This window comes from Chelonia mydas, chromosome 5 (genome assembly GCF_015237465.2).
Source record: "Chelonia mydas isolate rCheMyd1 chromosome 5, rCheMyd1.pri.v2, whole genome shotgun sequence".
Classification (NCBI taxonomy): domain Eukaryota; kingdom Metazoa; phylum Chordata; order Testudines; family Cheloniidae; genus Chelonia; species Chelonia mydas.
Genome location: NC_051245.2, coordinates 106,224,411 through 106,238,155, shown reverse-complemented (window position 1 = coordinate 106,238,155; position 13,745 = coordinate 106,224,411).

Genomic DNA, 13,745 nt, shown 5'->3' with positions numbered 1-13,745 from the left:
AGACTTTAAAGAAAGCTTACTCCTTAATATTTGACCACTCTTTTGACTTCAAGTTTCCAATGGAGTAGGTCACAAAATGTTTGCCAGTGTCCGCTTTCTACTGTTGCTTTCTTACAGAGCTGTTTGTCATTTTGGAGGGAGTGGTGTTAGACCACTCATATTTTAAATGTTTTAATTTGTGTTGGTTTTGTGTGCCTTTTAACAGGAAACCATAGAAACTATGGGATACACGTCTCATTTTACTTAAGTGTATAATGTCTGCAAACTCTGTCATATATCTGTGCCCTGGGGGAGCCAAGGCACAGGGCCATATCTAATGGTCCAAAGAGCAAAAGGATACATAGATAACTTTTTTCAAAGCATTTTCATATCAATATGATTTGGTCGTATGTTTAGTTATGGCTCATTAATTGATTTTCTCACACATATTATATTTTTTTTCCATATTTAAACCAGTATCAAAGCGAGTTTACAGGTAGAGGGCTCACACATTAATTCTGGATGACAACATTTTGTAGTCTCATCCCATGAAAGCAAGAAGGCTTAATTCTTCACTGGTTAAAGAGACTTGGAGTAGAAAAAGAATGGCAAGATCAACTATTCTCCATTCCTTTGGCTGGCAGCTACATTTAAGGAGGCATGCTTGTCATGGCTGTGATTTCCATGACAAAACTGGCTTTTAGAGATTTGTCATAAATCATGGTCTTTTTCACCCTGATCTGCCCGTTATCAAGAAAAACTCCTTCATGAAGTTTTATCCATTTTTCTCGCTTTGGTGTTTTACTATCTTTATATGTTAGTAGGCCACTAATAGCAGCTCTTTAGCATTATTTAACATTTTTCTTGCTTATGGGAACTTGGCCAACTGATTATGGCTAGTTGGATTGTCAGTGGGGATTGCTAATATCTATGTTATTTACTTAGGGAGAGATTTTTCCAAAGAGCTCAGTGTTGGCCTACTTGTGCTCCCATTGAAGTAATTGTTAGGAAAACAGTGAATGTTTTTTGAGAATACTACCCTTGTATTTTTATTTTTTTAAAACAATTTTAAATTACTTGAAACTATCAAATTATGCACATAACCAGCCTGTGGGAACATGTGTTGTGTCCTTGTTACCCTTTTCTTTCCTCTTTCACTCCTTCAACGTATTGTTATATCCACTTGTCTCTTATCTATCAGGATTGGGACCTCGTGTTTAGGAGCTGCCACAAAGAGCTTCCAGTCTAATTTATGACAAGATCTAACTAGTCGTTGTAACAAATAAATGAAGGTACTTGAGGAGGGAGGACAACAAACTACTTGGAGGCACAGTTTACAGGCTTTGAGGTTTTCTTTTTAAAAAGCTTTTGTTTTAAAATATGAACAGGAAAGGTTAATGATATCAGAAATTCATACTGCCATGTAAATTATAATTATTGGCAATTTACTGTGGAATCAACTGATCATTTTGGTAAATCAGACCACTTATTTTGGTACCAAAATATAGACTTAGGAGTCTAGCTTTAGGCACCTGTTTTTGAAAACCTTGGGCAATATAATTTGTCATCTATATAGTGGCCTACAAATCCCAAATTCTCTTCCTGAGGGGACTGAGAAATACTCTCTGGAATATAGTTCTGATGTATAGATTCTGTATACCCCATCGGGGATGGGGGAAAGAAGCTGCATCCTGGAATCATATATCTTTGTTGTCCTCTTGAGAAATCATAATGGCGATGGAGGCCTTAGATAGGATGAGTACCTACATTTTTTTAATGTGCAAACATTGGCAACTTGTTCTCCAAACTCTCATCATTGATGTCAGTCTTATCTTATACTCCCCTTTAAATTCCTTTTAGGTTTTTCAGATGTCTTACTAATTGCACAGTAAAGTTTATTCATTACTTAATCGTGTCTTACTATTTGAAAAGAAGGCTAGAAAACCTCTGGCAATGAATTGCTACATATAATAATTTTGGGTTCAATAATTATTGCGTTTTAATTAATGGTGTATGTATATTTTCCCCACATCGTGTAATATACATTGAGAAATTATAGGAGTGATTTTAAAAAATGCAAGAAATGTATTTGTTTAGTATATAGTATTTATTGATTGATGGCTGTATTGATTGCAAAGGAAAGAAAAAAGTGATCTGAGGGAAGATAAATGTTGCTTTGATGAAGAAAAAGGCAGAGCTTTTATCTAAAGCAGGCACATTGTGCTCCTCAAAACATAGAAACAATGGGAGCCTTATATACCACACTCCACTGGCAACACTAAAACCAAAGCCTGAGTAAAAAAAGAGTGCAAGGGGGATGTCTTTGTGCAAGAGAAAATAAAGAACAATTCATAAGTGTCGTGAGCAGAAAGATTTTCTCTTAAGTCTGAGCCAGACCTGACTGATAGGTATTCACATTCCACTGAAGGAAAGGCAACCTGTTGGAAAGGAGGACCTCAGGGAGGCTAAGGTTTTGCATTCATGTGTAGTAACCTATGACATTATGGAGGACTAAGCATATCACTTGAAAGCACTAACCAAGTGTGTCCCCAGCCAATAGGAGCAGGTGGAGAGGGGATGAGAGAATGTGGGAGAAGAGAAGCCGGCTTTTGGTAACAAATATCGTACAGTCTCATTTTTGCCTGTGTATGCACAAAAGAACACATTCAAGCAGGTTCTGAAGCATGCTGCTTCACATGCAAGCTTATAACATTGATTTCTTAAAGATTAATTGAGGAAACTTTTTGCTTACTGGATTGCTTTATGCATTTGCTGGTGAGAAGCAGCCTTTCTACAGAATATTCTGGATGCATTGCTTTTCTAACACCAATGTCCTTATTCCTCCTGCTTGCTGAAGCATGGAGAAGTATTTTAGGTAATGCCACAGGGAACTGTGTGTGCTTGCCATTCTCAGGGGAACAGTGTAGTCAAGAGGGAGAAGAGCAGGGCCAGCCTTAGGGAAAACAGCACCCTGGATACACTTGAATTTTGGCGCCCATGGCCCCAGCTGCCTTCCCAGGCTCCCCACTCCACCACCATTACCCCAGCCCCTGCAGCCTCTCCGCTCCACCCCTCATTGCCCCAACTCCCTTCCATGACCTTGAACTTCAGCCCCACCCTCCTTGCCTTTTACCCACAGCACCCCCCTGAGCATGTCACCCACACATAGGACCAGTCTTGCCCTGCAGTGACTCTCATCTGGATGCCATGTGATGGGCATCCTAGGAAACCCCACAGCGGTAACTGACTCCCCTAGCCCGTGCTTCAGGTGGTTGTTGAGCTGGACAGCCAAGACAATGTAATAGGAAGTCTTCCGCACTCTGACAGGGTGAGCGGGCTCTGGGGCAGAGTTGTACCTCTCCTGCACCTCCCAAACTTTTCCACTCTGCATGGTATCCAGCTCCTCTGCTAGAGTGCCAGAGGGTCAGCAGCCCAAGGGGAGGCACAGTGACAGCAGGGAACCACAGGAGTGTGGTGGCAGAGGAGCATTGTGACCTAAGAGCCCCAGAAAGAGGTGGAGGGAACCAGAGGTGTACAGGTAGAATCACATTGGTGTGGGGATACGGGGGGGGGGGGGGTCAGAGGGGGTGTCATGACATGGGGCTCTAGAAGGGCAGATCTCTCCCCACCCCAATACTGAGCATCCCCAGTATTCAAGTGCCCCTCCCCAGTCCCAGGGAAGGTGGGTCATTGGGGGAGAGGGAGGTTAAAATGCTCCAGCACACTGGGGTGGGTGCTGATGGTGGAAGGTTGGCTCCCGAAATACCCCCAACCCCCTGCACTAACACCTCCCTTTGGGATGAGTAAGAAAGAGGGGAAGCCCCTGAGAGCTGGGGAACTGTGGGGTCAGTGTGGCATGCAGGAGGGGGACCTTGAAAACATGAGAGACATCCTGAGAACTGGGAGGAATGGGGACGCCCTGAGAACTGGGAGGCTGGGACCTTTGTGGCAGAGGGAGGGGCCTCCTGTGAGTTGTATGGGTATGGAGGGGGGCAGAGGGCACAGGGAAGGGTCCCCTAGGCTCTGGGGGCACAAAGAGGGGGCCCTGGGAGTTGGGAGGATTGGGACCTAGAGGCACAGGGAGGGCCATTGGAAGCTGTGGGGGGAGGGCTGGGGGCGCAGGGAGGGGTCCCCTGAGAGTTGGTGGTGGGGGCTAGGACCTGGGGGCCCAGGGAGGGGTTCCCTGGGAGCTGGAGGCACAGAGAGGGGGGTCCCTTCGGAGCTGGGGGCACACGGAGGGGTTCCCTGGGAACTAGAGGCACAGAGAGTAGGGTCCCTTAGGAGCTGGGGGCACAGGGAAGGGTACGCTGGGAGTTGGGGGGGGCCCTCGGGAGCTGGAGCTCTAGGGGCACAGAGAGGGGGTCCCCTGGGAGCTGGGAGAACAGAGATGGGGAGTCCCCTAGGAGGTAGGGCACAGGGTCAGGACCCCCTAAGACTTATTAGTCTCTTTGCCCTGCAGTTTTAGTTCCCAGTCCCCTTCCCTTCCCAACTTAGAAGAGGCTGGCAACTTCCAGCTCCCATTGGCTGGCTGAGATGCCACACTCACTTTCCAATGGGCAGCATGGCTTTCATTCAGGCCGCCCATGGAAAGAGGACTGGCAGGGCTGGGACAGCCAGTCTCAGGGGAGGAATTGGGGAAGAGCTGGGCTCCCAGTCACAGAGTGCAGAGGCAGGACTTGGAGCACATGAGGGGTGGCCAGCACGGGGCCTCTGCTCAGGAGCTGGGAAGCGGAGGCTCCTGCCATGCCAGGCTGCACCCTGCAGGCAGTGAGGGGAAGTCTGAGCCCCTGGCCTTTGCAACACGGTGCCCTCTGGCTATGGCTCCCTGGGCGGGCCCTAACTGAAGCAATATGTGATGCAGACAATCAGTGGTGGGTGGTAATTGCAAAATTCTCCACTCCCTTGACCATCATTTGTTTTTACCTACAGATGGTCTCTGAAGCTCAAGCTATTTTGTCTAAGTTGATGGGGCAAAGGAATGCAACATGTCTCCATAAGCTACTCAAGCAAAGGGTTAGTTTAGCCAGTAAAGGTTCGTTAAGGTCTTGCCCACCCTTTCACCCTAGGGCCTAGGCAATATTTTCTATAATCCCTGTTTACTCCATCACAACAGATGGATAGAATGTCAGATTTTATGTCCAGAAAGGACCATTAAATTATCTAGGCTGACCTTCTTTATAACACAGGTCATAGAATTTCACCCAGTTACCCTTGCATTGAGCCCAATAACTTATGCTTGACTAAAGTACATCTTCCAGAAAGGCATCCAGCCTTGATTTCTAGGCATCAAGAGATGGAGAATCCATCACTTCCCTGGGTAGCTTAGTCCAATGGCTAATCAAACTCTCTATTAAAATATTATGTACCTTAGTCTAAACTGAATTTGTCTGACTTTAACTTGCAGCCATTGGTTCTTTTTCCTGCTAGATTAAAGAGCCCTTTTGTACCTGGTAACTTCTCCACATGAAGTACTTATACACTGTAATGAAGTTGCCTATTAATCTTCTTTTTGATTAACTAAACAGATTGAGGTTTTTTTAAGTGTCTCTCTGTAAGACATTTTCTCCAGCCCTCAAATCATTTTTGTGGTTCATTTCTGCACCTTCTCCATTTTTTTCACCATCCTTTTTAAAATGTGGACACCAGAACTGGACACAGTATTGTACTATCAGTCTCACCAATACCATATACAGAGGTAAAATAACCTCAGTGCTTGTATTTACTACTCTCCTGCTTAGAATCACATTGCTCTTTTTGCTACAGCATCATACTGGGAGCTCGTGTTAAGTTGCTTGTCCGTTATGACCCCTATATCCTTTTTAGTCAATTCTGTCCAGGATACAGTCTCCTGTTCTGTGGGTCTGACCTCCATTCTTTGTTCCTAAAAGTATGGCCTTGAATAAATATAAATATATGGTATATTAAAGCATATTTTATTCAAATAGGTCCAACACACCAAGTGATCCAGAACTTTTTCTATGACAGCCCTGATCATGATTTATCACTATGCCAATCTTTGTGTCATCTGCAAATTTTATCACCCGTGATTTTATATGTACTTCAAGATAATTGATAAAAATATTGAATAACATTGGGCCTAGTTTTGATCCCTGCAGAACCCCACTAAAATGTTCCCTTTTGATGATCATTCCTCACTGACAACAACTTTGTGAGATCTGTCATTTAGCCAGTTCTTAATCTGTTTAATGTGTGTTTCAGTGATATTGTGTAGAGCTAATATTTTAGTCAGGATGCTGTTCAGTACAAAAATGGAAGAATATTACAACTCCACAGTAACCTTTATCAACCAAAGTCATAAAGAATTAAATCAGGTGTGTTTGTTAAGGCCTGCTTTCCATAAACCCATATTGATTTATATAAATTATATTCCCATCCTTTAATTCTTTCATGATTGAATCCTATATCAGCTTTTCCATTATCTTGCTTGGGACTGATTTCAGGCTAACTGGCTTATAATTACTCAAGTCATCCGGCTTGTCTTTTTTTGAATATTGGCATGACGTTAGCACTTTTTAGGCTTCTGGCATTTCCCTGTTACTTCAGAATTTATTAAAAATTAATATCAGCAGGCCAGAGGTCTCTTCAGACTGTTTTAGGACTCTTTGGTTGCAAATTATGCAGGCCTGCCTATTTAAAAATGTTTATCCCTAGTAGCCGGTGTTTAACATCATCGGTAGTTACAAACGGACTGGTAAGTAGCATTACCACACTTTGTCCCTAGGGCAGGGAAGATAGACATCAGTGAACCTATAAAACCACTTTCAAGTTGCCATGGGGCAGTGAAACATAATGTCCACTATACTGTTCCCTTTTCCACAGGCCAACAGTATTGCCATTGTGATGTATCCAACCCCTGCTCACCTTAGGAACAGTTACCTGTTCTGTCACCAGTGTGTAGGTCATCAGGCTAGACTGCTTATGAGAATCTTGGTGAAAATTATATAGGAAAAGACTAATTCAGGTTTGGTGATATATCCCATAAACCATGATAATGCTAGGTAGTTTCACCATTAACTATAGCACCAGCTGAAAATTAAAATCTTTCGACTGCCTAGCTATTGTGAAACAAGGATGTCGATTTAAATTAAGAAAATGTGTTGATGATGTCTCTGGTCACATATACATAACAATGCAGAATTAATATAACAGACTCAACTCAGAGCAGGATGGAGTGATCTAAATCACTTGTTTTAATCATTATTTAAATTTGCAAGCAGGAAACTTTGATTAAAATAATTGTTTTTAATCATGTTTTGCATTTGTGCTGTCTAGTTATTTTCCTAAAGAAAGGTTGTTTCTCCTTGGTTGGTAAGCATTAAAACATGTTGATTTGCAACTAAATACAGCCTTGACGTTACATTTGGTGCTTCTATTTGCTGACTAGGAGTCTAACATATCTATAGACGTTTAAGCAATTATAGAGCTTAACTATTTACTAGTTGACTAATTTTTTATTTGCAATTTGTGTCAAGCTCTATTTGGATGGAAATTTAAATTCAATTAAAAATGCAAAAAACAGCATTGGGGATTTTTTATTAAATACCACACTAAATATGCTGGATGCATTTAAAAAGTTCATCAAAATGTTTTCAATTTAAAACTAACTGATTATTAAGCTGAGGAAGTATTTACTTGTAGTTAGCAAATTGTTTCTGGTCATCATATTCAAGACTTTAGAACTAGAAGATCTCCTTTCACAACTAGTTTTTGTTCAGAGATTGAAAGAGGAAAACAAGCGTTCCTGTTTTTTCAACTCTCAATTGTTTTCTTAACATTGAATTAACTCATCATTGTTCAGAACTAGTTGAATAAACTGAAATGAAAAAAATATTCTCTCTGCACCTGCGGAAGAGACTACTGCTATCAAAAGTTGGTTTAGCACTTCAGCACACTCTAGTTCCAGGTGCTTAGCCAGTGACTTCCACCAGTCACTGGTAGTTTGATTTTCTTTAACACTTCACAGCTACTATGTACTGCTTAATATTATATTTTGTATTTAATTTGTGATTTTAATAGATGATGAAAAATTTAGGCCTTGACATAGGTTAATATTTTTTTAAAAATAAACCTGTAATTTAAAATTAAATTTGAAAGTGAACCTATTTGCTTGCTAGGAGTTAAATTAAAGGGGAAGCTGTCAAAGGAGAAAACAACAGGAAATGGAACAATTGCAAAGATGAGACACCTGAGGCCAACAACTTCAGGTAAACAGCAAGGGTCATTGCTTAGGAAGAAGCTGTCTACCTGGCTCCATCCAGGCGTGGTGTACACTTCCCAAGGCTGACAGCCTAGGATCCTAAACCTTAAAATGCTGGCCTTAGGAAGGAGGAAGGGTGAATGGGTTGAGGCTGACACTCAAACTGACTGAGAAACACAGAAAGACACAGGGACTGCAACAAATGGGCTGATTCTCATAAAATCAGTGTGACTGAATTTCATTTTTCCTGTTTCATTAAACTTCGCTTGCATATAACAGTGGAACTGCCGTACTTCTCCACAGAGATTCATGTTCAAGTCAACAGGGTATGAGTCAACTAGCTTTTAGGAACCTTGTGAATATTGTTCGTCAGATAAGTCCATATCGTTTAGAAAAGAAAATCTACTTGATGCTACTTTGTACACATCACCTCTCCTCTTCATATGAGCTTCAAATGTATCAATTATAGCGTAGTAAGTAGATACGTGGAATTTGTCTCTAGGATTCAATGCTGTTTCTATTGCACTGCTATCATTTGCTTGTTTTTTCCTGCCGGACTGGGCTTCTTTGTAGTTAGTATCAGGCAAGCTTTCTTTTGATACGTCTTCAAATCTTTCAAAATCATTCCTCAAAGTGTGTAAGTGGTCTGTTAATTATTGACAGAGGTCTACACATGTTTTCAAATCCAGTTCTTTTTCTTGGAGAGCTTGACTTGTGTGGTAAAAGTGTTGTAAAATTTCATTCCACATGGTCAACATGAATACAAACTCTAGTTCTTGCATCTTGTTTGCAATGTTTTCTGCCTCTTGTATAGTTTCTTCCTTTTGTGATTGGTCTTCAGCTATACTTTCTAATGCATCCACAATCTTTGAGTAGGACTCCAGAATTGCATTTGTTGCCACTGCATGGGCCTCCCAGCGAATATTAGAAAGAGATTTCAACACACGATCATTGCCCAAATATGTTTTAAGAACTTCCCATCGGTGTGCTGAGGCAGAGAAAAATGTATAAAGTAACTGGACTGTTGAGAAAAAACTTAATGCCACCAGACAAAAAGAAATCTCTCTCTTTTTTTTATTTTTTTTTGGTGCCCCCGCTTTGCTGGTGCCCTAAGCACGTGCTTAGTTTGCCTATTGGGTAGTCCTGCATCATGGTGTCCTAATAGTATAGCATGCCTTTCTTTGCAGCTTGCAGAGTTTCTTCAATTTCACTGCTGCTGAGAAGTAGTAAAATTGATGATGCCATGAAAAGCTTTCCCTTTCTCATTCTATTCAGCCTTGTTGATTTTTATATCACCTGAATCTATAACAGAAAGAAGAAAGTTCCAAGTCCAACATGAAGTCACAATGTGTTTAAAATCTCCTATCAGGATGTGGCACTACTCTAAATTAAGTGTGCAATATGTGTAAGCCTTGTCATAATATATTATAAAGAGATTCAATATCACATCAAATAAATGGTATCTTAAATATATACCAAAACATACTATTCATATGTCCTGTAAATATATTTGTTCTGCCATAGTAATAAAAATAGAAAGATTCGCTACTGTGAGGAGGACAGTATGATAGCGGCACCTAACAGTTATGACACTATGAATGTATTATCACCCTATACTTTTAAGCCAAGATTTTTCAAAAAATTCTAAAATTAGGCTCCTATGACCTTATGTAGGCACCTAAAAATGGTCTCATTGAGCTGGTGAATACTCAGCACTTTTGAAAATCGGTCAACATTTTTATGTACTTTCTTAAGGACTTGGAAGAATGTAGAATTTTCTCCCCTCATCTTTAACAGGAGTAAATACATAGGATGAGTTGATGGCTTAACAGAATTGCTTTGATTTCTATGGCACAGGAGAACAGCTGCAATTTCAGGTAGCACATTGCAAATGTGTCTGTAGGCAGTGATGAGCTGCCAAAATCTTAACAACCGGTTCCCTATAAAAAGTTCTGATTTAAGGGATGTGCCCCAGTATGTATTTTTTGTACCAACAGGGTTACCACATGTCCGTATTTTCCCGGGAGGAATTTTTAAAAATTCCTCCCGGACAGCGATTTCCGAACCAAAAAGCCTGACCTGTCCGGGAAAATATGGATGTATGTTAACCCTGCCTAAAGTTCTTTTTTAAAAAGATGGGCCTGAACTAGAAATGAGCTCTGTTTCACATGTGTGGGTCCCTGCCACTCCGTGGGGGTGTGCTAGGGTGACCAGATGTCCCGATTTTATAGGGACAGTCCCGGTTTTGGGGTCTTTTTCTTATATAAGCTCCTATTACCCCCCACTCCCGTCCTGATTTTTCACACTTGCTGTCTGGTCACCCTAGGGTGTGCACATGTGTGGGTCCCAGCTGCTCCCTGCCCCCCTCATTGAAGCAGGTGTGCAGGGTTACTGCCCTGGGAACTGCAGGGCACCAGTGGATGTGGGGCCAGCTGCAGACAGGGATGTGGGGCAGGGCTAGCTGGAGGCAGGGGGTGCAGGGCTGGCTGCGGGCAGGGCAGGGGGTGCGGAGCTGGCAGGAGACAGGAGGGTGTGGGGCTGGCTGGAGACAGGGCAGGGGCTGACTGGAGGTAGGGGCTGGTTGCAGGCAGGCAGGGGGTGCGGCAGAGGCTGGCTGCAGGCAGGGGGTGTGGGGGTGGCTGAAGACGGGGCTGGCTGCGGGCAGGGCAGTGGGTGTGTGCGGCAGGGGCTGGCTGCAGGCAGGGGTTGCGGGGATGGCTGGTGTCAGGGGCTGGCTGCAGGCAGGGGTTGTGGGGGTGGCTGGAGATAGGGGCTGGCTGCAGGTAGGGCGTGCGGCAGGGGCTGCTGCGGGCAGGTGGTGTGGGGGTGGCTGGAGACGGGCTAGTGCGGGCAGGGCAGGGGGTGGCTGGAGACAGGCTGGCTGCGGGCAGGGGGTGCAGGGGTGGCTGGAGACGGGTTGGCTGCAGGCAGGGGTGCGAGGGTGGCTGGAGCAGGCTGCTGCAGGCACAGAGTGCGGCAGGGGCTGCTGCAGGCACTGGGTGCGGGGGTGGCTGGAGACAGGGGCTGGCTGCAGGCAGGGGTGCAGCAGGGGCTGGTGCGGGCAGAAAATACAGGGGTGGCTGGAGACGGGCTGGCTGCAGGCAGGGGGTGCAGGGGTGGCTGGAGACAGGGGCTGGCTGCAGGCAGGGGTGCGGCAGGGTCTGGTGCGGGGGTGGCTGGAGATGGGCTGGCTGCAGGCACGGGGTGCGGCAGGGGCTGGCTGCAGGCAGGGGGTGCGGGGGTGGCTGGAGACGGGCTGGCTGCAGGCAGGGAGTGTGGGGGTGGCTGGAGACAGGGGCTGGCTGCAGGCAGGGGGTGCAGCAGGGGCTGGAGACAGGGGCTGGCTGCAGGCACAGGGTGCGGCAGGGGCTGGCTGCAGGCAGGGGTGCGGGGGTGGCTAGAGACAGGGGCTGGCTGCAGGCACGGGGAGCGGCAGGGGCTGACTGCAGGCAGGGGTGTGGGGGTGGCTGGAGATGGGCTGGCTGCAGGCAGGCGGTGCGGTAGGGGCTGGTGCGGGCAGGAGGTGCAGGGATGGCTGGAGATGGGCTGGCTGCAGGCAGGGGGTGCGGGGGTGGCTGGAGACAGGGGCTGGCTGCAGGCACAGGGTGCGGCAGGGGCTGGCTGCAGGCAGGGGTGCGGGGGTGGCTAGAGACAGGGGCTGGCTGCAGGCACGGGGAGCGGCAGGGGCTGACTGCAGGCAGGGGTGTGGGGGTGGCTGGAGATGGGCTGGCTGCAGGCAGGCGGTGCGGTAGGGGCTGGTGCGGGCAGGAGGTGCAGGGATGGCTGGAGATGGGCTGGCTGCAGGCAGGGGGTGCGGGGGTGGCTGGAGACAGGGGCTGGCTGCAGGCACGGGGTGTGGCAGGGGCTGGCTGCAAGCACGGGTGCGGGGGTGGCTGGAGACGGGCTGGCTGCAGGCACAGGGTGCGGCAGGGGCTGGTGCGGGCAGGGGGTGCAGGGGTGGCTGGAAACAGGGGCTGGCTGCAGGCAGGGGATGTGGGGGTGGCTGGAGGCAGGGCAGGGGGTGCGGCAGGGGCTGGTTGCGGGCAGGGTGGTGGGTACTCATGGGGAGAGCAGCAGGACGCAGCCCAGGCCCAGCAGAGCAACCGGCGAGCCACCAGGCAGCATTGGGAGTCCCAGGGCCAGGGGAGCAGAAGGAGCAATAGGACTTGTGCCCAGAGCCAGGCAGCAGCCCACATGGCTCCCGCAGCGCCCCCGGCGGCCGGAGGGGGAATTACATCACTTCCTGGCCGGAGCCCATCAAAGCCTCAGCGCCCCCTGCAGGGAAGAGGGTTAACAACCGGTTCTAAAACTGCTTCAAAATTTAACAACGGGTTTGTGCAAACTGGCACGAACTGGCTCCAGCTCACCACTGTCTGTAGGAAGGATAGCTATTCATAGTTGAGTGGCTGTGACTGGCTGCTGTTCCTACTCACTGGAGGATCACTGTTGTATTTGCAGCTCTCTAGAGGGAAGATGGGTTTGAGGCTTTCTGTGGTGTTGGGCAGAATGTGCTTGGTGGACAGAGAATGGGAAGAGACCTATATCTAGAATTATGAGGCTAAGGACTTCTCAGGACCCTGTATCCAAGCCGGTTTATGACTGGGGACAAGTGCATTGAGATAGAACCAGATTATAGAAGAGGTTGCAATGCCGCATCAAAACACTCAGACTAACTCAAAGAGGGGCCCAAAACCAAACCTGGTATTTGAACAATCCCAAATGTTCTGGAAGTGAAATGCCAAGTGGGTCCATGCCTCAGGTCCACCCCTACTAACGACAAATGAATGTCGACATCTGACATTTTTGTTGTATTTACGGAAATGACATTTCAGTAAATAAAATGGTTTGTTTCCCCCCCTGTTACGATAGCCCATGTTGCTGAGTTGGAGTAATCTGAGGAGGAGGAAGAGGGCTGGAATGCAGCACAGTGGCTGCACCAGAGAAAAGGCCCTTCTGTTTTACTTGCCAGATATTTAAAAAAAATCGTAAAGAATTGTTCTGTTGTCTTCAAAACACTTCAAACAAAATATAACAAAGCAGCATTGAATATTTTCTCTCCCTCATTCTTACTTGGGGAAAATAGGCTCATTCTGAAAAATAGTACTGATCAATGAATGGGTATCTCTGCCTTCAGGATCATGAAGTAAGACTCTAATGACTGGACTTCTGTATCACCTCAATTTGTAAACAACATGCTGCAACTTTAAAAGGGATTTTTTTATAGTGCTCAAATAAATTACCCACAAGCTGCAACTCTCACATCTAATAGCTGGACTCTGTTTTTTCCCATTGCTATTCATGTTTTGCAGTGTATGTAGAGTAATGTCTGGGATGGCTTGTGTACTGTCTTTCTATGGTTTGTAGACTTCTCGTGGCTAACAGTGACCTAGGCCATTAAAAAATATACATGCAGATTACTCCTGTGATGAATGAAAAGTTGATGTGCTTTGTCTTCCCCACACAACTTTTTCTTGTTGGAGAACTGAAATTTGGAAGACTACCTACACTCAGATTTACATGTTTTTTTTAAAAAATGCTCAGAAAAATT